This window comes from Juglans regia, chromosome 13 (genome assembly GCF_001411555.2).
Source record: "Juglans regia cultivar Chandler chromosome 13, Walnut 2.0, whole genome shotgun sequence".
In the NCBI taxonomy this organism is placed as follows: Eukaryota; Viridiplantae; Streptophyta; class Magnoliopsida; order Fagales; family Juglandaceae; genus Juglans; species Juglans regia.
The window spans coordinates 16,383,351-16,411,211 of NC_049913.1; the positions used below are offsets into that span (position 1 = coordinate 16,383,351).

The 27,861-nt window shown below is 36.2% G+C and overlaps 1 long non-coding RNA gene and 1 pseudogene across 1 annotated transcript; both read right to left on the reverse strand.

Moving 5' to 3' along the window:
* The window catches only part of LOC109013715, a 48,846-nt pseudogene that overhangs the window by 16,216 nt on the left and 4,769 nt on the right, over positions 1–27,861 (reverse strand).
* On the reverse strand, positions 22,544–26,464 carry LOC109013730. Its single transcript, XR_001999621.2, has 3 exons — positions 26,266–26,464; positions 26,083–26,166; positions 22,544–22,583 (listed from the first exon to the last, which is right to left on the reverse strand). It is a non-coding gene; the product is annotated as an uncharacterized LOC109013730 (long non-coding RNA).

A 27,861-nucleotide genomic window follows, 5' to 3' on the forward strand; every position in this document is an offset into this window, starting at 1 on the left:
GATTGTACGGCGCTTGCGCACTCACGACTGCAACTATCATTTCTCTAAAAACTAATATTCTAACAATACTTTATTCAATTTTCAACTTTCATTTAAAACCATTTCATTTCATCTCACTATCCATTTTATCTTCATCTAGATGTGTATACTTTAGGCATTCTACAGCTTAAAAAATTTGAAAATAAATGCAGAGCAACAATCATGGCCTAGATTTATAGTGTTTTTGTGGGTGCAAAAAAGGAACAGATGTGGGTGCTGCAGCCATGACCGAGAAGGGTCTGATGCTCATGATGAGAAATGCGACTGATGCTCGTGGGTGAGGATGGTGTGAAAATGTAACACCTGGGCCCAACCTGAGTCTGTTAAATATTTTTGGGTTTATGTATGAAAATTTCATTTGAGTTTTAACGAGTAATTTCAGAGCAGCTTATGGGATCAAAATTTATTTTGGCAGAGTATGAATTTTTGATTGGGCTCAAGGATTGGACGAAGGTCCAAATAATAAATGATGGACCAAGGCGGGGCCGGAATAATGAGAATTTGGCCTAATAAAATTTTTCTAAACGTCGAAGATATTGTTGGACCAGAGATTTATTTTGGACATGAGAATTATGACCCAATTTATTTATCAAGTCCAAGCCCATTAACGTGTCCAATTTCAAGCGCACTAAAGTTACAATTTTTGAGTCCCCTTCGTGATAAAATTCCTTAAACCATTGCCTTCTATATATTTAGACCCATGGACATAAATTAAGCCACACCTTCTACGTAAATTTCCATCAAGCACGACGAGGCCAACACAACACTCAGTCTCACGTGCCCAGGAAATAAGCACATCAGCTAACTTCCCACTGCATGCACATCTCTATCCCTCTACGTTCATGACAACTGTCCCTATATGCATACAACAAGCACACATTAGACCCTGTTCACATAAAAATATATCCACAAGTGCACAGAATCGTAACAAGCAGTAAAATGTTTTTAAGAAAATGGATATCGAACTCACAGTGAATGATTATGCTAATGAGTATTGAAATTTACTAAATTAATTACTATTTGGAAAACCAAAATTTGAGAAATGGATTAACTAAATTATACTAAAGAAAATAGCATCAAAATTTAGATTCTAAAGATAATAAGAATAAATCTAGAGCGCTTGATTTCACCTAGCAAATCCCACACAATTTATTCTTCCTTGTTATAGAATTCCAATTATCCCAAGTTGATTATCAAAATCAATGAATTATTAAATATTTTCTCTCAAACAATACCAAAAATTTCTCCAACTAATAACTCAATATCTCTATGTGAGTTTAACTAATTGGAGACTCATTGAGTTCTTTGAATTTTTCTTGAAAATCACACTAATCGAGGTAAAGTATCTCTACTTTCGCTCAACTAATGGTACTTAATCCTGGAGTTTTAATCACAAATCATCTCTTGGTCTCATTGTGATTCAATAGATCAAACAATAGTTTGGTAGAAAATTGCAAGTATTAAGAATAAGGAATAAACACTCAATTATGGAAATATTGAAAATAAAATAACTTAGAAAAATTGTGTGTTCAATGCTAGACTACATCAAAGCTCTAAAAAATAAAATTAGTTCATAATGAAACTAAAAAGAAGAACAAGAAAACTTGTGTCTTCGTTGGAGTTAGTCGATGAAGCATGCGACTCTCGCCTCTGCTCCCCCAGATCTACCTCATTGAAAGAAACTCAAATAATAAACTTTGAACTATTGAAAACTAAACTTAGACTCTATAAAAAACTAAAAAACTCTTACTCCCTATTCATTCCACAAGACAAGATTAAATAAATGTCAAAATTCAAATCCAGAAACAATATAAATTCGGCTACAATCTAGCCTAAAAATCTGAAAAATAGTTTCTAAAGATAAAAGTTAACATAAAAGAAATTATCTCAAGAATAAGAGAATTATCTAAATTGGAAGATTCAATGATATGCAGCTTAAATTGCAAAGTTTGGGAGGATTTGGTCACCAGCAGATTGATTACGGAACTCGGAACTCGGATTTGGTGGTCAACAGCAGATTGATCCCGGTTGGGAGAAATTATCCCACTGAGTAGATGTCGTGTGTTGAATATAACTAGCTTGGAGGTCATAAACGAATGGGCTTGGAAAAACTCCCGATCTGGATGATAGAACCCTCTCGCCAACCCTTTGAATGGTACAGTTGCTCGTATTTTGTCTCATTGTTGCCCAAGATGTCGTTTAGGTTGGTCTGTTAAGTTGATCATTTAGACTAGTCGCCCAGAGCCTTGCGCCAAGTCTTCGCGCCCAAGAAGTAAATTATATCGCTCAGCGCCTAACTCTTGTCGCCAATTCTGGTCACCATTGAGTCTCCTCGCCTACTGAGAGGAAAGTCTTCTTACCTTTTGGGCTAGAGAAATTTCTTTGCTGTCCATGGGACAAGGCTCCTCGCCCAAATCTCCTCGACTCTCTTATGATCTCGTTACCTTTTGAACCAAAATTCTCTCATTTTGCACTAAGTCTTCTCATTTCTTCAAATCCAAGAAAATAAAGAAAAATATATAGAAATAAAATAGAATTAAAGGAAAACTGACCATTTTCATAAATAAAAGAATGATAAAATCCCATAAAAATAACACTTATCAAATAGCCCCAAACTTAACTTTTGCTTGCCCTCGAGCAAAGAATAAAAGAAAGACAATTAAACAATGATTGGTTTGATTCATCAAATTTATTGCCTCAAAGATTTCCTAAAGTCTATAATTCAAATGAATCAATTAAGATCAATCAAGTCCAAAAGTTAATTCAAAACTCAATTCCACTGCATTATCCATCCCCACGTTTATGCATACCCATCATTTTCACTTCATCATTAGCTCTCCAGATAGCTTTTCAAATCACTCTCCACTAATGTAAAACAAAAACTAGTACCAGGGATCAATAGGTCTTTATTAGGCTTGTAATGTAAGGTTAGGGTGATGGCTACAAAGAAAATGTATGATTCAAAAAATGCAAGAGAACTTAAGTTTGAACACCAACAAAACAAATAGAGCATTCTCACTTCTAACACAATCATCTCCTCTCAATCCTTTTAAACCTCTCAACAGATCTCTCTTTATTGCACTTTCAAGTATCTCTTTCTTTACTCCTCTATTCGGCAGGTTGGACATTTTTTTTTTTGGAAATAGTCCATACTTTTTCGACTGCCTATGTGTATGACTCTCGTCGACCTTTTCTTGTTGGACACACAGTGGACGAGTTGACTCTTCACACCCCCAAACTTATGATTTTGATAATATTGTTATAATTAACTTTACGTGTAGACCTTCCACCTCTCTTGCTTTTCATACTCTTGTGAGTTTGTGATTTTGTGTAAACTTAGTTCTCTTGAAAGGTAACGAAATCAGTGTTTAAGCTCAAATAGTGTAACACCCGGACCCAGAATTTGTATGGTTGGACTGTGGATTTTTTATTTATTTATTTAAGCTTGATATTTAGGTTATTGTTTTTAGTTTTTATGTTATGGATCGAGTAGTGATTTTATTTTGAGCTTTTGGCCCAGCAGTTTGCGGAACAAGGCCACACCCATTAGTTTAAACCTTGGAAAACCTATAAGTTTATGAGCAGTTTTCCTCACTTGCATGACTCTATTCCCATCCGCATGCACATTACTCTCTCATCTCTAGGGTTTTCTTTTGGTCATCCATTCATCTATATATTTATATGTTCACATCCTCAACGAAAACCTAGAATAGCCACTTATTCTTTTTCTCCCTCTCCTCTCGGTTTCCCACTGCCACCGCACCACCTTAGGGTATCCATTCCCCAGCTAAGCGAAATCTTAGCCAGCCACCCCCGGCGTTGCACCCTCACAATCTTTCCACAGCCGCAGCATCGCAAGTCCAGCCTCCATCCCCACGTGAAATCGACAGCCACCTAGATTTCCCTTTCATAAATCGCAACCACCTACATGCATGGAAGACCACCACAAGTAGCTGCCGTGGAAGCTGTACGTCCTCTTCACGAAGTCAACCCGTTGAGCCTCTGTTTTATCTCCCAAAAATAGAGCATCTTTGGAGGGCACCTTGAACCACAACCACCACCCCACCTTCGTTCGTGGCCACTGATCTGCACCCCTTTGCCTCAACCATCTCTCTCTCTCTCTCTCTCTCGGTAACACCTCCATGCACACGCCGTGTTTCACTCTTTCTATCATGACTTTGTCTCTCTCTCACCGTGTTTCTCTCTCTCACTCTTCCAGTGCATCGCAGGTGTAACCACCACCACTAGTGCATCCTCCGCATCTGCCCAACTCCGTCACAGCTCCACTTCTCTCTGTGAGCCTCTACTTCACAAGTTGTTGTCTTATGAATGGGTGGTCTTATAAACAAGCCTCACGTAAAGCTGGTCTTGCATAAGATATTTTGTGTTGAAATTACAATGTTACCCTTTTAATTACAAGTCATGTTAGTCAGTTTTAATTTTTTAATTTGTAAAGGTGAGCATCATTTTTATTTTATAATTTTCTAAAAACTCTTAAATACAGAAATTTTTATAAGTGATTTAAATTGTTTCTTTTAAAGGTAAGTAAACAATAATGTTGTATTGTTTTTATTATGATCTAGTTTATCGAATTTTTTATGTATAATTTAAAATATTTTGTTATAATTATATTATTTAGTAATAAATTTTATAATTTGATTTCGATAGTAAATAGATTAGATTTTTATGTCATAGTCGGAGTTATTAAATGGACATTGATGATTTTAGAAAGTGATGATTTATTTTGAGGTTTTGAGAATTTTAGGTCTTGAGGAATTAAAATAAGTTATTTTAAAAGTTTAGGCTTAAAAATTGAAATATATGTTTGATTGAAAATTTAAGGGAATTACGTGATTATTTTACATGTGAAGATTAATTATTGTTCAGCGTTTTGAGGAAAATTTTGAATAAAACTAAGAAGTCTAGGTAAGCGGGGTTCCTATGCTAGATTTTGCATTAAAATAAAATGAGCTGAGGTTGATTTTTTGGAAAATATACATATTTGGTTATGAAAAGAAATTTGAACTACCTCAGTTATTTGTTCTGCATTACTCATGAGATTCTGCTTAAGGAGAAAGTATTTTCTGTCATGACTGGTGTAGACATGAGCTTATTTTTGGTATTTTGTTTCTGACCTTTGCAAAAGAGAGCGAATATGAAATTTTGTGCATAAATTATGTTTTTGTGATCTGATTCTGTTATGTTCTGATATGATACTCTGATATGATATGATGTGATTAATGAAAATCTCTGGCATAACATTCTGTTTTCATTTTTGTTCCATTATGACCTTACCATGGGTGTAAAACTGTGGCATATGTTCAGGTTGGTACCAACTTTTTTGTTTCTGGTGCACTCACTTTGGAAACAAAGTGATTTTCTGCGAGATCTTTCCTATGTGCATACTCGGGGCTCCGAGAATGAATAAGGGGAAGATTCACATTTTCTTTCTGCTCGGTTAGCTACCAGGGTTTGCACAACCCTACCACGAGGGTTAAACATGGTATCTATTCTGATATGATAAGATAAGGTGTGACGTTTCAATTTATGCTATGCCAAATGAATTTTGATTATGAATATTTTTTATAACATATTATGACGCTGCATTTTGAAAAAAATATTCTGATTCTACATTTTGAAAGAAAATATTTTGTTCTGCATTCTGAACTCTCTAATGCTTATGTTTACACACTAGTATATGTCATCTGCTTACTAAGTTGTTGATAATTGATCCTTTATCTCCATATATTTTTCAGATAATTTTGATGGTTCGGCTGGAGAACACGAGTAGGAAGTTTTAGCAAGGTGTGATAATCGTAGTGGAATAAGTGCCTGAGGGTACAAGTGCTTATTTGAGAGTCGTAGTTAGTAAATTGATTTATTTTCGATTTTTTTGATTTGATGAATTAAAGATATTTTCGAGTCTTTGGAGAGTTTTAATTTATGCTATTGAGAATTGCTTTATTGTTCCAATGAAGGAACATAGATTTTTGGGTTGAGTAAATGAATTAATATTTTATGGAATTTTCTGAATTTTAAAGTTGTATTATTGAAGTTGTTGATATTAAGTATTAAGAGCTAACTCTCGGACCTCCGAGATCGGGGTGTTACATAATAGGTAAGCTTGAAAGGCTCAATCGGTCCAAAGAATGCCTTAATCATTTCCCTAGTAATATTCTGTCTAGGATTTTGCCTCGAGCGTAATCAAACAAGTTTTAGAGTACGTTGAGACCATACAAATTTACAAAATTTACATAAAATCTCTCTAGGTACTCAAAACAATTAATGATCATAAGAATCATTTATTGAGCATAGAAAATATCAAATTAAGTAAGATCAAGTAAATAATTAACAACTAGACTTAAGCAATGAGAATTTTTCCTAAAAATTATAATAAATTTCAAACATATTCTTATCATAGGCTTTTTTATTCATCAAACCATATTGTTTTTATCATCATTATACATATATATTTAAATAAATAAAATAATATCATTTCCCCCCAAATTTAAATATCACATTGTCTTCAATGGGAAAAATGGAGAAAAACTAAAGCAAAGAATGAGAGAAGGTAAGAGATGCTCCCCTGATTTTTTATTTTTTATTCTTAGCCTTTCAATTGAATATTTTCCTTGAAGGTGCAGTCGTGTACCCCTTGGAGATCTCCCCGGCTTCTTCGTTCCTTAAATTTGTTAGAAGCAGTTTGGAAATTCAGCTCCATAAGGCTCGTCGGCAATGACCAAATGTCTATCACTTATTTGAAAACAAGAATGTGCCTCGGAAGGGAATTTCATAGATTTAAATACGTCAAAAGTGACATGCTCCTCGCCGAAGGAGGGAGGTACCAACACTGCTATGGACATACGTCCAATAGCCTATTTCACTTTATTTTTCCTACAAATAACACCAACAAACAAAACCAATAAAAACACATCGACATAAAGTCAGAAATACAGGAAACGGAAACCACCAAACAACACCACCAAAACATAATTGAGAAAACAAAAGGGCAGACAGCAGAATATGAATTTACCCTTAAGTCACATAAACCTTTATCAAAATATGAATTTCCTATAGTGCAAGGGATCGTGAAACTCTCCGTATCTTTTAACTTAGGCGGCAACTTCATTTGTAATATTGCACTGCTCTCCTCGGTTAGCATTACAGTCTCATGCTCCTCTAACTTCCGCGTGTTTGATAATATATCAAATTTATAGAACTGATTATCAATCTTATTTTTTCTTAATCTTTGCGGAAAAAGAATTGGTGGATTATAAATTGAAGGAGAAAATTTTTTAGGAATAAACACCCTGGATTTCTTGGGTTTTGCAGTCCCTTTATTCTCCTTAGTCATTTTAGCTTGCTGGTCGGTCACATCCCGATCTGCTTCTTTTATCTCGTACTCGATTTCCTCCTTCTCAGACTCCATATTTTCGACATCTTCTGCCCACTGCTCGGTATTTGCTGTCTGTGGATGGTCATATGTCCGCCCACTTCTCAATCTTATGGCTTTGACATGTTCCTTCGGATTGGCCACAATGTTGCTCGGTAAAGTTCCTATTGTCCTCTTGGTAAGCATGTTTAAGAGCTGACTGATTTGCGCCTCAAGATTGCGGATTGAAGTCGAGGTGTTTTGGTTCACCATATCATTATTTTGTATGTCTTGCATAAACATATCCTCAAGTGTCGGTTTCTTCTCTTGCTGTGAAAACTTTTTGAGGTGGTCTAACCGGCACTTGGTTATTGCTCCATGAAAAGTTAGGGTGATTTCTCCATCCGGGATTGAATGTGTTTGAATAAGGATTATTTTGACATTGAAAATTGGACACGTAATGAGCTTGTTCATAACTTGGTTGGGCAAAAGGATTCCCCACTTGCAATCTACACTTGAATGATTTCCTGCGCAATGATCACAAACAACATTAGTTTGAATAGAATTAACATTCATCTTACCTATTTTTTGTGATAGATTTGCCATCTGAGCCGCCAATGTGGTAATGACATAATCTTTGAACGCCTTGTACTCTTGGTCGGCCATATTAAATTTAGATGTGGCAACCTCTTTCTACTTCTTTTTATTGATCCGACGCAGGTTCTTTCAATCTCTGGATTGAAAATTGTATACTCTAATGATTTAAATCAGCGCATGCACTTCTGATTCCTTAAAAAATAAAAAATTGAGATATAATTTAAACCAAATATATATATATATATATTAAACTAAAATAAAATCCAAAGTAGAAAAAATCCAGCTAGTGTCAATATCAATAACAAATAACTATTTCCCAATAACGATGCCAAAAACTTGTTCGCATAAAAATACATCTGCAAGTGTACAAAATCGTAACAAGTTGTAAAGTGTTTTTAAGAAAACGGATATCGAACCCATATGGAATAATTATGCTATTGAGTATTGAAATTTACTAAATTAATTATTATTTGGAAAATCAAAATTTGAAAAATGGATTATCTAAATTATACTGAAGAAAATAGAATCAAAATTTATATTCTAAAGATAATAAGAATAAATTTAGAGCGTTTGATTTCACCTAACAAATCTCACACAATTTATTCTTCTTTTTTATAGAATTCCAATTATCCCAAGTTGATGATAAAAATTCCTTAACTATTCAATATTTTCTCTCGAAAAATATCAAAATATCTCCAACTAATAACTTTATATCTCTATGTGAGTTTAACTAATTAGAGACTCATTAAGTTGTTTAAATTTTTCTTGAAAATCATACTAATCGCGGAAAAGTATCTCTACTTTTGCTCAACTAATGGTACTTAATCCTAGAGATTTAATCACGAATCACCTCTCGGTCTCACTGTGATTCAATAGATCGAACAATAGTTAGGTAGAAAATTGCATGCATTAAGAACAAGAAATAAACACTCAATCATGGAAATATTGAAAATAAAATAACTTAGAATATAAATTGTGTGTTCAATACTAGATTACATCAAAGCTCTAGAAAAAAAAAATAGTTCATAATGAAATTAAAAGGAAGAACAAGAAAATTGGTGTTCTTCGTTGGAGTTAGTTGATGAATCATGCGGCTCTCGCCTTTGCTCCCCCAGATCTATCTCCTTGAAAGAAACTCAAATAATAAACTTTGAACTATCGAAACCTAAACTCAAACTCTCTAAAAAACTCAAAAACTCTAAAAACTCTAACTCCCTATTCATCCCACAAGACGAGAATAAATAGATGTCAAAATTCAAACTTGGAAACAATATAAATCCGGCTACAATCTAGCCTAAAGATATGGAAAATAATTTCTAAAGATAAAATTTAACATAAGAGAAATTTTCCTAAGAATAACAAAATTATCTAAAATGGAATATTCAGTGATATACAGCATAAATTGCGGAGTTCAGGAGGATTTGGTCGCCAGCGGATTGATTGCGGAACTCGGAACTCATATTTGGTGGTCAGCAGCAGATTGATCCCGGTCGGGAGAAATCATCCCACCGAGTGGATGTCGTGTGCTGAATATAAGCTGAATATAACTAGAGTGGAGGTCACAAGCAAACGGGTGTGGAAAGACTCCCGATCGGGATGATAGAACCCTCTCGCCAACCTACCGAGTGGTAAAGGTGCTCGCCTTTTGTCCCATTGTTGCCCAAGATGTCGTTTAGGTTAGTATATTAAGTTGGTCATTTAGACTAGTTGCCCAGAGCCTTGCGCCAAGTCTTCACACCCAGAAAGTAAGTTATATTAGTCAACGCCTAACTCTTGTTGCCAATTCCGGTCGCCATTGAGTCTCCTTGCCTACTGAGAGGAAAGTCTTCTCGCCTTTTGGGCGAGAGAAATCTCTTAGTTGCCCATGGGGCAAGGGTCCTCGCCCAAATCTCCACCCGTTCAGCCACCGCTCTGGATGAAAATGGTGACAACCCCATCTTGCTACGCCCTGCACCCCTGTGCTGCACTGCCGCTGCCTCAAGCCACCACCCTTCCTCTTGGTAACATCTCTCCCCCACACGGTGGTGCTCTCTCTTTCTCTTTCTCACTCTCCATTCTCTCATCTCTCTCTCTCTCTCTCACTCTCTCTCTCTCTCTCTCTCTCTCTCTCTCTCTCTCTCTCTCTCTTTCTCTCTCAGTGCTCCTCCCTCAAATCACCACCGTGCTCGGCCCACATGAAGACGTAGCCACTCAGACATGGGGCAACACCACCACAAGTCGTCAGTCGTTGTCCCTTGTTTTAGACAGCTTGAAATAGAGCACATATGGTCCACTGTACCTCCTCAAGTCACCATAGCCAACGATGTTGTTAGCCCTCCACCTCTCCTGTACCTCCATAGAAACCGCCACATGTTCCACCCCATGTAACGCTAGGACCCAGTCAAGCTCAATTTATTTATTTGTTTTTTTTTTTCACACGTTAATTTCCCCGCAAGTTTTTTTTTTCGTCTATTTTTCCCCCCTAGAGTTTTTCCTACATCCACGGCTTGCATGATCTCGCACGTCTCCCTCATTTCTCTAGGGTTTTTCCGTTGCCTATATATATACTTGTACTCCTATCCTGAAAAGTAGTAGCCGCAGCAACCCAAGCATAACTCCCTTTCGTTCACTGCCTCTCCACGTTCTCGGCTCAACGCTCATCAACTTTATCAGGCCACCATAACCTTCCATCAAGTTGCAGTCGCTGCTAGCCTCTTCAACCCAGCTGTTGCACCATCCAGAACTCACGCTGCCCCCCAAACGAAATCGACGCAACCCATGCTTGCATAAAGCCCGCACCGTGCACTGCTGCGCCACCCGAGCGCCTCCACATAGTTGACGTCCAGTTCATCCACCCCTTGTAAACATCCACCCAGACCAAAACCACCAAAACCGCGTTCCACAGCTACGGGAAATAGCAACCCACCACTTCTACCAAGTGAAAATCCTTTGTTTGATCTCCCAAAAATAAAGCATTCTTGGAGGGCACCGTGAACCACAACCACCACCCCGCCTTCCTTCATGGCCACGGATCAGAACCACCATAGCCACTAATCTGCAACCCACTGCCTCAACCACCGCTCTCTCTCGGTAACACCTCCATGCACATGCCGTGTGTCACTCTTTATATGACTTTGTCCCTCTCTCACCGTGTTTCTCTCTCTCACTCACTCTCTCTTCCAGTGCTCTTCCAAGATCACCACCGCTATGTCGCTAAGCTTCTAGCCCCTCGCTACGTCGCACGCTGCCGCATGATCTCTCCTCGAGTAAGCCTTCCCATGCAAGTTATTTGTTTTACGCAAGTTTTGTTGGTTTTCAAAGAATTAAATGAAATTACTTTAATACCCTTTACTACATGTTATATTAATGTACTTTTAAACTTTTTTTATGTATTAGTACACCCTTATATAATTATGATTACACAAAATCACTTAAGTATTTTAACATGTTATTAAGTAAAGATTTATTTTAAGAGTAAACAATATTGGTATAATGTTATTATTTTACACTTTAGATATGATTTAGTCAATTTTAAAAATAGTTATGGTTTATTTTAAAATATTTTGGAATAATTATCTTATCTAGTATTAAACTTTAAACTTTGTTTTCATTAATAAATAGGTCAGACTTTTAAATGTTTTAGTCAAAGTTATTATTAAATCAATATTGATGATTTTAGAAAGCGATGATTTATAATTTGAGGCTATGAGATTTTAGGTTTTGAGGAATTAAATAGGTTATCTTAGAAACTTAGGATTAAATATCGAAATAAGTGATTAATTAGAAATTTACGAAAATTACGTGATTATTTTATAGGTGACGATTAATTATTGTTTGACATTTTTTAGGAAAATTTCGAAAAAGCTAAGAAGTCCAGGTAAGCAGAGTTCCTATGCTAGATTTTGCATTAAAATAAAATGAGTTGAGGTTGATTTTTAGAAAATATACATATTTGGTTATGAAAATAAATTTGAACTACCTCAGTTATTTGTTCTGTATTACTCATGAGATTCTGTTTAAGAAGAAAGTTTTTCTATCATGACTAGTGTAGACATGAGCTTACTTTTGACATTCTGTTTCTGAAATTTGAAAAAGAGAGTGAATATGAAATTTGTGCATAAATTATGTTGTGATATGATTTTGTTCTGTTATGAAGATTTTGTTCAGTACTCTGTTTGGATAAGACGTGATTTCTGAAAACGTTTAGCATGACTCTCTGATTCTTAATTTGATTATGTTTCCGCTCTATTCAGTTATGGCCTTGCCACTGGTGATAATAGTGTATACAGTCCAACCACGGGTTACAATAGTGAATACAGCCTAATCACAGGTAATAATAGTGGATACGACCCAACCACGGGTTATAATAGTGGATACGGCCCAACCACGGGAAATAATAGTGGATACAGCCCAACCACGGGTAATAATAATGGATACGGCCCTGCCACGGGTTATGTGACTTATGTTCTACTTGGCTATCCGCAAATGCACAATCCTACCACGGGGGTTATACATGGCCTCTGTTCTGATATGATGTTCTGATGGTGATGATGATGATGATCATTTATGCTATGCCAAAGGATAGTTTTGAATGAAATTATTTCTGAGTCTTCGCTCTGATATTTTGATAACATGTTTTGCTTCTGCACTCTGAAAATGAAAATGTTTTGTATTGCATTCTGATATTTGTAAATGCGCATATTTACACACTGGTATATGTTCTCTATTTACTGAGATTTGGGATAACTCACCTCTTATCTCCAAATATTTTTCAGATAATTTTGATGCTTCAGCTGGAGAACAAGAGTAGGAAGTTTTAGCAATGTGTGATGATCATAGTGGAATAAGTGCCTGAGGGTACAAGTGCTTATTTGAGAATCGTAGTTAGTAAACTGATTTACTTTCGGTTATTTTGATTTGATGAGTTAAGGATATTTTCGAGTCTTTGGAGAGTTTTTAATTTATGTTATTGAGAATTTCTTTGCTGTCCCCATGAAAGAACATAGATATTTGGATTGATTAAATGTATTAACATTTTATGGAGTTTTATGGATTTTATAGTTGTGTTATTGAAGTTGATATTAAGTATTAAGAGTTAACTCTTCGGACCTCCGGGAACAGGGCATTACACCCCAGGTCCGTCGTCCTTCTCACGGTTAGCCATCAGCACCCTCTACGTTTCTCCCTCTCTCGGCTTACTCTTTCTCCCTCCGTTCGCTCTCTCTTTCGCTCATCACCCTCTCTCTCTCTTACCAGTGCTCAGCTTGTCATCGTGATGACCTCCGTTCACTGAACCTAGGCCGCCGTCACATAAAGTTCTCTCGGTAAATACTTCCCCTCCCTTCACAGTAGAGCTTATTTTTCAACTTGGAATAGTGCATTGTAGTTTTCTCCCATAAATGATAAAGCTTGACATGATGTGGGAATAATTTTGATGAAATTACTTTTATACCCCTTGGATTATAAGCCAAAACTGTATTTTTATTTTTGGACAAAAATTGTAGCTTGGGCCTTAACTAGTTTGTTGATAAATTGCAAAATGAAAGTTACGAAATAATGATATTTTAGAGTTAAGAGAAATTTTAGGTTTTGAGGTATTAAGATAAGTATTTCAACTGTACTTACAAAATAACTATTCAATTGGAGACTTATTCAAGTTACATGAATTTTCTATAGGTAACGATTGATATTCGTTTGACACTGTTGTGGAGATATTTTGAAAAGCCAAAAAGTTTAGGTAAGTGAGGTTCCTTGCTAGACTTTGCATAAGTAAATAAAATGGACTGAGGTTAATTTTGAGAAAATATGCATGTTTTGCAACAAAAAGTAATTTTGAAACGGCCTTAGTTATTTGTTTTGCATTACTCATGAAATTCTGTATAAGAATAAAAGAATTTCTGGAATGGCTGGTGAAGACATGAGCTAATTTTGTGCATTCTATTTTTGGCAAAAATGTTTCTGAATATGTGAAAAGATATGAATTTGTTCAATACTCTGTTTGGATATGTTATAGCATCTGAAAACCTTGGTATAATATTTTAGTTATGTATTCTGATTAAGTATGATTCTGATGTTCTACTCGGTTTCTGTTATGGCCCAACCACAGGTTTTAATAGTGGATATAGCCCAACCACTGGTTTTAATAGTGGATACGGCCCAGCCACGGGTATAATGGTTGTTTATAACCCTATCATATCATAACAGAAGCCATGTATAACCCCCGTGGTAGGGTTGTGCATCTGCGGATAGCCAAGCAGAACATAAATCACTTTGTCACCAATGTGTGCACTCAAAATAGAGACCACTACTATAACCCGTGGCAGGGCCGTATCCACTATTATTACCTGTGGTTGGGCCGTATCCACTATTATTACCTGTGGTTGGGCCGTATCCACTATTATAACCCGTAGTTGGGCCGTATTCACTATTATAACCCGTGGTTGGGCCGTATCTACTATTATTACCCGTAGTTGGGCCATATGCCACTATTATCACCTGTGGTAGGGCCGTAACTGAATATAGCGGAAACATAATCAAATTCAGAATCAAAGAGTCATGCCAAAGGTTTTAAAAAATCACGTCTTATTCAAACAGAGTACTGAACAAAATCTTCAGAATAGAACAAAATCATATCACAACATAATTTATGCACAAATTTCATATTCGCTCTTTTTTTCAAAGTTCAAGAACATAATGTCAAAAATAAGCTCATGTCTACACCAGTCATGACAGAAAATACTTTCTTCTTAAACATAATCTCATGAGTAATGCAGAATAAATAACTGAGGTAGTTTAAATTTATTTTCATAACCAAATATATATATTTTCCAAAAAATCAACCTCATGTCATTTTATTTTAATACAAAATCTAGCATAGGAATCTCGCTTATCTGGACTTCTTAGTTTTTTCAGAATTTTCCTCAAAATGTCGAACAATAATTAATCGTCATCTATAAAATAATCACGTAATTCTCATAAATTTTCAATTACTCACGTATTTCGATATTTAAGCCTAAACTTCTAAAATAACCTATATAATTCCTCAAAACTTAAATTTATAAATTATCAATTTCTAAAATCATCAATGTTGATTTAATAACTTTGACTTAAACATTTAAAAATCTAACCTATTTATTATTGAAAACAAATTATAAAGTAAAATACTAGATAGTATAATTATCCCAAATATTTTAAAATAAACCATAACTATTTTTAAATAGACTAAATCATATCTAAAGGGTAAAAATAATATTATACTAATATTGTTTACTCCTAAAATAAATCTTTACCTAATAACATTTTAAAATACTTAAAATTTTTTCTATAAACCTAAACAAAATGAGTCTACCAGTATATATATTAAAAGTTTAAAACATATTTACACAACTTTTACTCGAAGGGTAATACTGTAATTTCATTTAATTAATGAACCAATTTGCTCGGTAAGGTATAGCTAGATCTCTTGTCTTTGAAAACATACGAAACTTGCGTGAAAAAATAGTTTTGCATGGCAGGGCTCACCAAGAAGGAAACGTGTGACGGCGCAGGGACTAGCTGAGGTCGACGGTGGTGAGGGCGGCACCTGGGCAGTTGCAAATGATAGAAAGAGAGAGATGATCAAGAGAAGCATACGGTGAGAGAGAGTGAGGGAGAGACCGAAAGAAAAGGGAAAAATAAAGAAACGACGTGAGCTTACCAGTAGGGACGCGGCGTGATAGGAGTGGCGTGCAGTGACCGTCGGAGTTCTCTATGCCGGTGGTAACGACGTGGAGGCGTTGAATGACAAGGGCACGGAGTTGTGTTGCTCTGTTTTCGGTTGCTAAAATAGGGGCATCCTTGGTGTTTGTTTGACCGTGGAAGAGGCAGGGTGGCTGGGTAGTAGGAGTTGTACCACGGTGGCTGAGAAGGGGTGCAACGGTGGTGGTGCAGGGACGGCGCTAAGGGGGTCATAACGTAGAGGCAACGACGGGGCTACGTGGGGTTCTCAGTTTGCCAACGGGCTGGGCGGTGGGGCTATCACACGGTGACTTTTGAGTGGAAGAAAGAAGGAGGCAGTTACGTGAACGAGGTGATTCACTGGAAAACAAGTTAGGCTGTGGCAACTTCTTTTGCTGGTGAGAAAAACAGTATTTATGGAGTTGATTCGAAAAAAAAAAACCCTAGATGAGAGACGAGGGAGACGTGCGTGCGAATGAAAGGCTGAGTCATGCATGTGCATGGAGGTAGAGTCGGAGATGTGCGCGGAGTGGATAAAAAAAAAATATACACTAGAGACGTGCAAGATTATGCATGCCGTGGACGAAAGGAAAACTTAGGGTTGAAAAAAAAAATAGACGGAAAAAATAAAACGTGCGGGAAAGTTAACCTGTGAAAAATAAATAAATAAAATGGAGCTTGATTGGGTCCGGGTGTTACATCACAGATGCATCAAAGGTAATCACCATACCTATGCTATAGAACTTGATGGTATGAATTCCATCATGCCTTCATCTTGCCCAGTCGCTAGCACCTTATATGGAGTTAAGTGCAGATGAAGATTTTGCAATTTAAGCAGCCGATCCATGATTGATACCATTTGAACAACCTACAGGAACCACAGAGAAAACCCAAAGCTAGTCATGTTGTTTCTATGTGCATGTGTGTGTGTGTGTGAGAGAGAGAGAGAGAGAGAGTTTAATAGCTACCGATTGGTCTTGCCGAAGATCATCTCCCTTTTTAAATATGATTCCGCAACTTCCGCCATTTTCTGTTCGGAAAGCCGGACGCAGGGGATGCAATGCACTTTTAATTTGAATATTGATGACTCCGATGGAGGACATCTGGAGCCAGTGGTGATTGAATTGGCTGCAGAAGTAACAGGCCAGCACATTTAATGTAACAACTAATTGAATTTTGGAGCAAAGAAGAATAAACAGGATAAAAAGAGGCATGCCAATTAAGACTAATGTTGTCAAAGAAAGAGAGGCAAACTAAAGGAACCAGGTCCTGCATCACCCGAGGCATGAAGCATAAGAAAAGGTGCTTATCTGAGTGAAGTAAGGCAGCCAGTTCTAAACATATTTAGAATACCTTTTATGAATTAAATGTATGAATTTACTACATTGGAATATTATAATCAAGTGACTTTTCTACTAATGGGTAAAGCTGGTCAATAAAACCTGTGATCTGCATTTTTCCTCGATTGTTTTTCCCTTTTAGCCTATTCCTGATTTATAAAACCCGCCAAGTAATCCACTTTTGTTGTTTCTACTTACACCTTTCCTAACCACCAAGTCATCCCAAGACCTTCTGTCTACTTATCCTTATTGGAACTTTCAAAGAGGCACTCACCTCGAGTGCCTGGAACTTGATGCCAGTGCCTAAACGCTAGAGGTGCCTCACCGGCAACTTGGTTCACCTCACATAAAGCATCTTGGCTCACCTCACTACCTTTGACAACGTCACAACAGTAATAAAGCCTCAATAGTGTAACAGATGCATTGAATAACAGGCAGAGGATCTTTAAATTGGAGAAATACCACTTCAAAATAGGTAAGTTCACTGAGAAGACCAGAAAGCAGCTGTCTAAGCTTTCAATCTTCTTCTGCGTATTACCACGTACGTTTCTTACATCTCTCATAATTGAACACAATTGGGCGGTTAATTATGTCTGACGCACCAAACTTTGCCACAATTTAAATCCATCTTCCTCTCCATTTACACCACCTGACAACTGTTAGAAAGTGGATGTAACCAGAATGACTTACATGAAGATATCCATTTCATACCATCAAGCTTAATGTGATCGAAATATATAGGGTAATACCACTTTCATGGCTCAGTTTTACGAAATAGAGAATAATGTTCCATGCAGCAACAATCATATATGAAAATCAACAGTATTATACAATGATAATTTTTTTTTTCTACCCGTTTATATCACATATGCTAGAAGCAGCAGATGCAATGAAAGGAAAATATTTCATGTTTTAAACTATTATTAGTTGTTAAGTTCTGAATGCACAGAGAAAGATTTACTAACACTTTATCATCTAGATACACTTGGCTAACGAAAGTTCATGATCTCAAACCTTCATCATATTCTCTTCCAGAATCTCGTAGTTCCACAGCAACATACCAGCCAAGAAAGCAAGCAAACTCGATATTGCGCAAGGCTGTTAAAGATGATGGGGACTCTCAGATGGTACCAACAATTTAACCGCAATGTGTAGCACTTGAACATGTATTCACACACAAAAAAATAGTTATACATGTGTCACAACCCCATCTCAGGAAGGACGGAATCCTGACTTACATGGCCGTTCTTTTCTTTCCCCTTTTTTTTTTTTAATAACATGCGATCGGCATGGACATGATACACGTGTACTCTAAATTTTTCATTTAATAAAAAGGAACACCTAATGGACATTCTATTCGAACATTCATCCATAAGAGACTCTCAGAGTCCATCCTAAATTAAAATATCTATACATAACGTAACTCAGCATTCGTAACATAACTGTCCTAGTTAGGGAAGGTCCTAAGCGTCTGTGTAACACCCCGTATTTTAGTGTATTTTTAATTGAAAGATTTTTTGTTATTAATTTAAAATTTATTCTCTTGTTTTAAAATTGTTGGATTTTTAGTTGTGTTATTTTTATGATTTTTAGTTTACGAAAATTATTTTTGAAGTACTTTCTCTAAATTAATTATTTTTATGCGTTTAAATTTCTTCTCAAATCAAATTAACTTGTTGTGGGGTTTAACTATTTATTTTCATTTTAATCATTGCGTTTAAATTATTTTATTTTACTTGTTGTGTTAAAATCATTTCCGTTGGATCATTTTTTTGACCCAAGATATGAGGATTGGACCCCATTTCTTTCCCTACATTTTCTCTTCCTCTTTTTCTTTTCTTCCTTTTTCTTTTTTTTTTTCTTTTCTTTTTTTTTTCTTCTCTTCTTTCTTCCGGGTTCTCCCGCGTGCCCCCCTCCCTCTCTCTCTCCGTCCGATCCTCCTTCTCACCCCAGCGCCGCCGTGAGCCGGCGGTGGCCGACACCGCCCGGCTCCCCAGCCTCCCCAGCCGCCGACGATGCCACCCCTCCATTTCCAGCCCTAGCCGCGCCGCCGTTAGCCGCCACGAGCCCATTGAAGCCGTGACATTCCTTGAGCCGCCATCACGCCACCTCCGGACACCATCTTCTCACCACATCATCCTCGACCTTCTAGCAACCCAATGGACCCAACCCCACCTCCGATCTGTCACCCGTGAAGCCCCACCATCAACATTTCCGTTTTGGGTGTTTTTGCACTTCAACCGCCTATTGCGCTGCCACCCACGGCCAACCACCACCACCATTAGCTTCACCGATATCCCTAAGCCCTACCCTATCAATCTCGGGTCTTCGTTTACACCCGTTCAAAAGTGGGTTTTTGAGACCCACGACCACAGTGCATTTGGCACTGTTTTGTTGCTGCGTTGCCGCTTCTAGCACCTCCGTGATCTTTCAAAAATTATATTATAGCATTGTAAGTATTTTTTCCAAAGAACTTTTGAGATTTAAATGTATTTTTGCACTAATTCATTTTTTCTATGAATTTGTTGGTTGTGCCGGACTGAGTTCAAGGAGTAAGGGGGGGTCGGTTGGATTGGTGGTTGAGAGAATATTTAGAGGGGAATTAATTTTCTTTGTCGAGTGCAGTTTAATTTTTGGAGGTATTAGTTTATATATTCTGTTATGGTGTTGTGAATGGGAAGAAGTGTGCTTTGTTTAGTGTTGGTTAAATTGTTAGTAATTGTTTGGGACTGCGAACTGTTGGAATAAGTGTGAGTTATTGGAATTTGAATTGGCATTGGTCTTGATGCTTGTATTGGACAATACTAAGATTGGTATAGAATATTTTGGGTCGAAGTGTGGGCTGTTCAGATTGTTATTTGGTTGTTTGAGTTGGATTAAACTTGCTGAATTATGGTCTAGAAATTGGGTCCTAAGTTGTCTAAGACCAATTTTGTGTTGTTAGACTTTAATATTTAGTTTATATTATTTTTTTATGAATAGGTGACGAGACGGATAGAGACTGTATTCAAGTCATAGATAATGCGCTGCAGGAGTCAGGTAAGCGGGGTTCCTATGCTAGGCCTTACACGAATTATTGGGACTGAGGTTGATTTTCTGAAAACTTTGCATATTTTTATGATGAAATGAGAACTTGGGAAAAACAAAACCAACCTCGGTGTTTATTTGCATACTCATGAAATCTGTACGAAAAAGGAAAAAATATGTTCTTACATGCATTGTGTAGACATGAGCTAAATTCTGTCATGTGGTTTCTGAAATCTGAAAAAGGAGCGATATTGAGAATATGAAAAGTTGTGCATTTATTTAGAAAGATGTTCTGGCTTTTGTGTTCAGTGTGTGTAAACTGTCTGATTCTGTTTTGGTACTCTGCATTATTTTGATATAACATCTGAAAACCTTTGGCATGGTGTACTGGTTTTCGTATCTGACTCTGTCTCTGCTCTGCTCTGTTATGCTCTGCTCTGTTTGGGTTGATACCAACTTCTCTGTCTCTCAGTGCACCTACTTTGGAAACAAAGTGGTTTTATTGTGGTCTTTACTGTGTGCACACTCGGGCTCCGAGAAGAATAAAGGAAAGATTTCACCTCTGTCTCTGCCTGGTTTGGCCACCGGGGTTAGCACAACCCTACCACGGGGGTGAAACATGGTCTCTACTCTGTTTGATGCTTTGTTTTGATCTGATGATGATACTCAGTTTATGTTATGCCAAAGCACTAAGGGTTTTACTTGTCTTAAAACCATCGCTCTGTTACTTTTGAAAATATGTTCTGTTCTGCATAGTAACTCTGGAAAATAATTTTGTTCTGCATGCTCTACTTTGTAAATGCTCATGTTTGCACGCTGGCATATGATTTCTGCTTACTGAGTTGTTGATAACTCACCCCCTATCATTATAATATTTTTCAGATGATGTGGAGAGTCCAAATGAGGATCTGGATTAGATTGCTGAATGTGTTTAAGCTGAGGAGATGTTGTTAGAAGAAGGACTTCTGATGTTCTTAGTTTTAATGTTTTTGAGCTTTATTTATATCTTGGGTTTCAGTGAGATTTATAAAATTATTGGTTGGGTTGTTATGACTACCGGGAGATTACGAACTTCTTAGTTTATTTTAGTTGCGGTAATGACTTTGTGGAGTTTTCAATGTGGTTATTTAGCACTCTTGATATTGAGATTTGCTATTAAAGATTTGGGTTTCTTTTTAGTTGTGTTGGAAAATAAGTTCTTAAGAGGCAGGTAGTAATTCTCCAGGCCAACCGAGTTTGGGGCGTTACAGTCTGCCTCTCCCTCTGTAGTAATGCCTTGCTCCCCAGTCTTTTTATCATTACCTGGACGTTTAAAACATTTAACACAAAATGAGTCGAATACTCAGTAAGTAGTACACCATGTAATGAACATACTAGGCATCTATTCTTTTCTTTTGAAACATGCATACATAAACATTTTCGCTATTCTTAACAATGCTTTCATGCATATAAACATTTCTTTGCTTTCATGCATAAACATTTCTTAGCTTTCATGCATAAACATTTCTTAGAAATAACTTTACTTTACGTTTCACTTTTTTTGGCCGGTACACACTATTACACCCCTTGTGTTGGGGTTAACGGTCTTCCTTTAGACCTGAATTCCTCCCGTAGCCACAGGTTGGGAATCCCTTTTTAGTCAGGGGCAACACTAGGTGCACTACCAGTACTACTTACCCGGCATTGCAATCTGCCCATTCATTGGTACCCTTTTCATTCATTTATATGGCCGTTATGTAAATTTCATACATTAAAGCATTAATTCATTCAGTCATTTCTTTCATTCATTCATGTCAGTTATTTCAGTCCTTTTCTTCATTTAACAGTTCATTAATGGAAAAACATCATTTAAAAATATGAACTTAACATCATCTTTTCATTTAACAGTGCATTCATGAAGAAATATCACTTTTAAAGCATGAGCTTAAACATCATTTTTTTCATGGCATCCATAAAGCGTCAGTTCATAGGAACAAATTTAACATCATTTCATAGAGACATCTTAAAACGTCTTCCTCCCATTATTTAAAGAATCAGTTCATAGGGACATCTTAAAACGCTTTCTTCTCATTATTTAAAACGTTTTCTTCACGTCATTTAGAGCATCTCATAAAGCACAAGGCATGAGACGTTCATCTCCTTCCTTTTTTGCAATCAAAACATTTTCATCATCTTTCTTACTCCAATGCACATGCATTTTTATGAAAATGATATATTTTCATGCTATACTACATATAAGAATAATCAATAAGTTTATTGAGAACATGTATAGAAATATCATGACTTAGAACTTACGTGCATGCATTACCTTATACATGCACACAATTATAATCGATAGGGTGCTTAACAAGGGCTATCAAGGAAGGGCTTGTACATACTATATTCATTTATCTTTTCTTTAGAAGAACATTTGTAATAAGAGATAGAGACATTCTTTCATAAAGAGACCTTGGTGTAAGAAGCACCAATATTCTTACCTCTATGCTCCTCGATACTTTCATTCATCAATATTCCTATTCCAATAAATAACATAAGCGTGTTAATACTCGTACAATATTCTTTAACCCTTCCTTTAAAAGGGAAAGCTACGAAATTACAATCTAATGTCCTTTCTATGCTTAACATTAATCCAATTGACTACTCCTCACCTCAACTTATAAGAGAAATAACTTAAGTATTAAGACATGTTAGCTGTCCATGGAAAGGCTATTTTAAAAGCTTACATGAAAAGTAGTTAAGAACTTATAGGCTTCGAGTAGGGTTTCTTTGGTTCAAACTCGCTTTGGGTTATGGTCATAAGGAGATAAAAATTTGGAATTCTCGACAATGGGCTTTAGAATAGATTTAGACAATTCAAGTAGGCTAAACAAGCTTAGGGAACATGCCCTTTAATCAACTTGTAGTCCCTCATTATAAAAAGGTTAGCTCATCAACATTTTGGACTATTGAGTTAGGTAGAATTTAACCAAACGAGGGACAACATAAATGGGCTATTTTTATGGCATGACATGGACTTAGAAATACTTGGACAACTTTGCATATCATAATACCTCATGCACAATTAATCCCTTATATCTAAACTAATTAAGCTAGAACCTATTCACATAAGCAATATATTAATTAGTTTAGATAAAACCCCTCATTAAAATTAAAGTAGCATAAAATATAGCAAAGTTACCTATTAAGAAACTTTAAAACCTTTAAACACTTAAACTTATGATTTACTCATTTAATACCTTTAAAAGCAAGATATAAAATTATAGGACCAAGCAAAACCTTTAAATCAAACCTCTAGCATCCTAAAATAGATTACCAACCAAATCTCAACACAAGGCACATGATACCAACATATATAATTTAAAATCACTATAATCATTGTAACGCCTCGTCCCCGAGGGTCCGGAGAGTTAACTCATATAACCTGATAATCAACTCTAACAAGGCTAGAGTACTTCCAAATTTAAGAATATATATTTTCCCAAATCTCAAATCAAACGTAAATACTTCAATTAAATAAATCATATAAACTCATCTATCCAATTTTCAATCCAACAACCCAAATAAAATCAACTCTTCTTCATGTCTCAAATAACAAACTAGAAATAATGAAACATTAACATAAGTCTCCATAAATCGTCTAAATCCATTGAAGCAAACTTAAGAAATATAAATAACTTCCAACAAAAACATTAATATCACGAGATACCCAACAACCATTCACTGCTAATCTTCTCCATAAACTCTAATACTGATCCTCAGCTGAACCATCTATGTCATCTGAAATATTATGAAGATTAAAGGGGTGAGTTATCAACAACTCAGCAAGCAGAGAGCATATACTAGCATGTAAACATGAGCATTTATAATGTTTGATAAGCAGAACAAAACATTTACTTTCAGAAGGCAGAAACAAAACTTTGTACAAAAACATTAGAGTGAAATTTTCAGAAAAATAAACTTATTCCAAAAAGAAAATCCATTGGCATTTCTAAACTGAAACATTACAATCATATCATCGTTTAGTATCACATCGGGACAATACCATGTTTAACCCCCGTGGTAGGGTTATAAACCACCATTATACCCGTGGCTGAGCCTTAATAGAAATAGAACAGATTTCATCAGAAATCCGATTACAATCATATACAGAATCAGAACTTCATGCCAAGGTTTTCAGATGACTCATCATATTAAAACAAAATACTTAATTGCTTTAGATTGCTTCACATGTTCGATTAAACAGAATCAAAATAATTTCATTGGCTCATAACAAAACTTTTAGAATTCCTTATTCGCTCTTTTGCATAGTTCAGAAATAAAGTGCACAAAACTAGCTCATGTCTACACCAGTCATGACAGAAAAATACTTTCTCTTATATTGAATTTATGCATATGCAGAACAAACATCTGAGGTCGTTTTTAGATTTCTTTTCAAAAATAAACATGAATATTTTCAAAGTCAACCTCATTCCATTTCTTTTATGCAAAACTAGTATATGAACCCCGCTTACTTGACTTCTTCATATTATCAACACCTTGAGCCAGAACTCTAATAGTAACACCACCTAAACAAAAAACATATATCCAACATTTAATAACCAATCTAGTAGACTGCTATTTATAGAGTAATAAATCAAAACAGTCCCTTCACAGCTCAATAACTATCCTAACAATTAAACCCGAACAACTCTCTCTTCAAACCATTCGCATTTAAAACCCAAAACAGCCACCACCTTCTATTAACACCAAACCAACTATAATTATTTCCAAAACCAACAACAACAGCAACTCCAATAATTAAAACATAACCCAACCCAAACTTCACTTCCAACCTTCGAATAAAACAATATCAGTGCAAGCATCAATACTCTAGTCATTCAACAATTCAAAACTTGCATGAAAGTAATACAACTAGTTCCAAAACACCCATCATTTTACACCAAAAAGTCTCTAATAATTCAAAAACAGTCTCACAAATCATCCAAAATTATACTCCTTAACACCCATAATTCCAACACACTCCACCGCTCCAACAAATAATACATCAACCCAAAAATAAAAGTCACAAAATCTTCTACTGAAAAGAAACTAGTGGTCTGTGCAAAGGGGAATTTATGTCTAAGTGTAATGCATGGCCAACACAAGCAGCGTGTGTGTGTGAGATAGACAAACCGAAGGAAAGAAAATAAGAGGGTCTATGGAATGTGTAACAGCAAGTAAAGAATTAAGAGTAACTAAGGATTTAATGGGTGGGCGGAAGTTACCGAAAATAATCTCAAGAACTCAGAGAAGGAATCCCAACCATGGCACACAGACTTTTGGTACCCACAATTATGCTGCAAAGTGACCAAGCCCAAAGAGAAAAACTCATGAACTGCTGGTGAAGACAGGAAAAAATAAACAGAGAACGAGAAAGGGGACGATGGCTCACCTTCGAAGAACCAGAATGTCGAGATCCACGGAACTAGAAGCACCAGCCAAGGTGAACCAAAAGTCTGCGCAAGAGAGAGGGTCTGAGTAGTTCGAAATTGTGGTGAAGGAAGCACTTCAAGTGCGGAATCGAAATAAAAACCATGGAGTCGTGTGGGGAGCAGTTACACGGAAAAGAAAGATTTGCGGAATGCAGAGCAGGGGAACTCAGCGGAGAAGAGAAACAGTGCAGGAGCAAAAAGGGAAAATTAATCCCTCCCAAAACGACGCCGTCCGCCTCACAACAGGTGCTCGTGGGCTAGCTCCATGCATCCGGGCTGACTTCAAACGGGCTGGGCCTAGAGCCCGGGTATTACATTCATCTCCTATGATTAAACCAAGTTTAATAACAAAATAGCATTTTCAAAATATAGGAAAATACATAGCAAAACAACTATAATACCATTCGGTTTGGGCCAAAAAGAGGGCATACATATTTATTTACAATATAGGAAATTAACTATACATCAAAACATAAGCTAAAACAACATAGTAAGCTTCCAAAATCATACTAAAATCAAATGAGTCAAATTAGTATTTTACCTTAAGCTCTTAGCCCCTTTCAAGAGGCAAGATAGAGGACCAAATAGTGGTAAATCCGTGTGGAAGAAGAGCAACACAATATCACTGTTTTAAACCCCAAAACCGAAACATCATGGGTAAGAAATGGTGAAATTTGAAACCCACATGTAAATCATACTAGGGAATAATTTAAAAGTCTATTACCTTCAATATTTCACCATTTAGAAGATGAAATCAAATTTTAGTTCCAAGGTTTGAGGCAAAACCCGAAAATGAGTAGGGAGGGAGTATACTCGTATGGTTTGAAGAGGATGAGAGAAAATATTTTTCTTCTTCCCTTGCTATGGAGTCACAAGGCTTGAAGGTGATGAGATGAACTTGCTTTCTTGAAGATGGAAAGAGAAGAGGAGGGAAATAGGTGAAGGTTCGCTATGGCTTGCTTGGAGAGGAAGATGAAGTTTTCCATTTTCCATAAGTGTAGATCGACGGGTAAGTGGGAAGAAAGGAAATTGATTTTCAACTCTTTCCTTTTGGTGTTGCTTTGGACGATAGGTGTGAGGTAAAGTCAATTCAATAGCTTTCTTGGGAAGCTTATGAGTTAATGGCTTAATGACTTTCCTTAGAAGCCTTATACTGGTGAAAGGGTGGGAGAAACTTTTGTCTTGGTCAAAGCTTATCATCTACACTTGGAAGATGGATGGTGGAGATAAATCCACCTCAAGAATGCTTTTTACCTATCAATCCAATGGTAAAGATTAATTGGGCCATTTTCTAAATAAATAAAATTGAAGGACTTAAGGAAAAAAATATTTCAAAGTCTTAAAAATAATACATTTGATTTATTTTAATAAACTATATTTTAAAATAAAACATACTCATCTTAACATAAAATAATTGGAAGTAATAAAAATCTTTATCTCAAAATATTTTATTTAAAGAATTAATAAAATAACGTAAGGATTTAATAGTAAGACTTGAGTATTACAACATGTATATCACAGTGCGTACCACGTTTCACAAGGAAATGAGAAAGGCGATATCTATCGGAGCGCTAAAATCTAAGAGCCTGAACAAGTTGAAGTAAATAACACTGGAGCTCTTCATCATCAGCGCTTTCAAGAACAATACACTACAAGAAAACTGCTTATTTGTGGGCAGTTAATTCCAGCAAAATGACTATTTACAGTTAAAATGAGTCTATTTTGGTCACAAATAATCTTTTCGTCGCAATTAAATGACCACAAAAGCATATTTTTCTTGTAGTGATAACAGCATATGCACGTACCTGTGAAGAGGGATTGCAACTAAGGAAAATATGAAAAAATTTGGAAATCGCATCTCTGAAAAAGTAATGAAGACTTTGTCTCGATCTTCTTTCCAGCTGTTATAAGGATGTCAAGTAAATAAATTTAAATGAACAGTTATACTTAGACCATCATGCATCAATTATTAGAAAGAATATAACTATTCTTTTCAAGTGATAACCCATTACAACTGCTCTGAAGGTGGAATATTAAAGAAAATATTATGGTACCTACTAAAACTGATCCGAATAGTCTTCAATATGATACTGTCAGCATAATTAGAAACAGGGGAACATCAATAGAGCCCTTTAAACTATCAGTTGAAGCTGTCAAATGAAATTAATAACTATATCTGCATGGATGTATGTGCATGCAGCCATTACTTATCAAAATATGACAGTCACAGAGAGTCGGAGAGCCGTGTAGTTTTTTCAAGAGTCATTGAGAAAAGTATTAAGCAAAGACCTTATTTTTAACAGCAACCTACCTCCTCGCT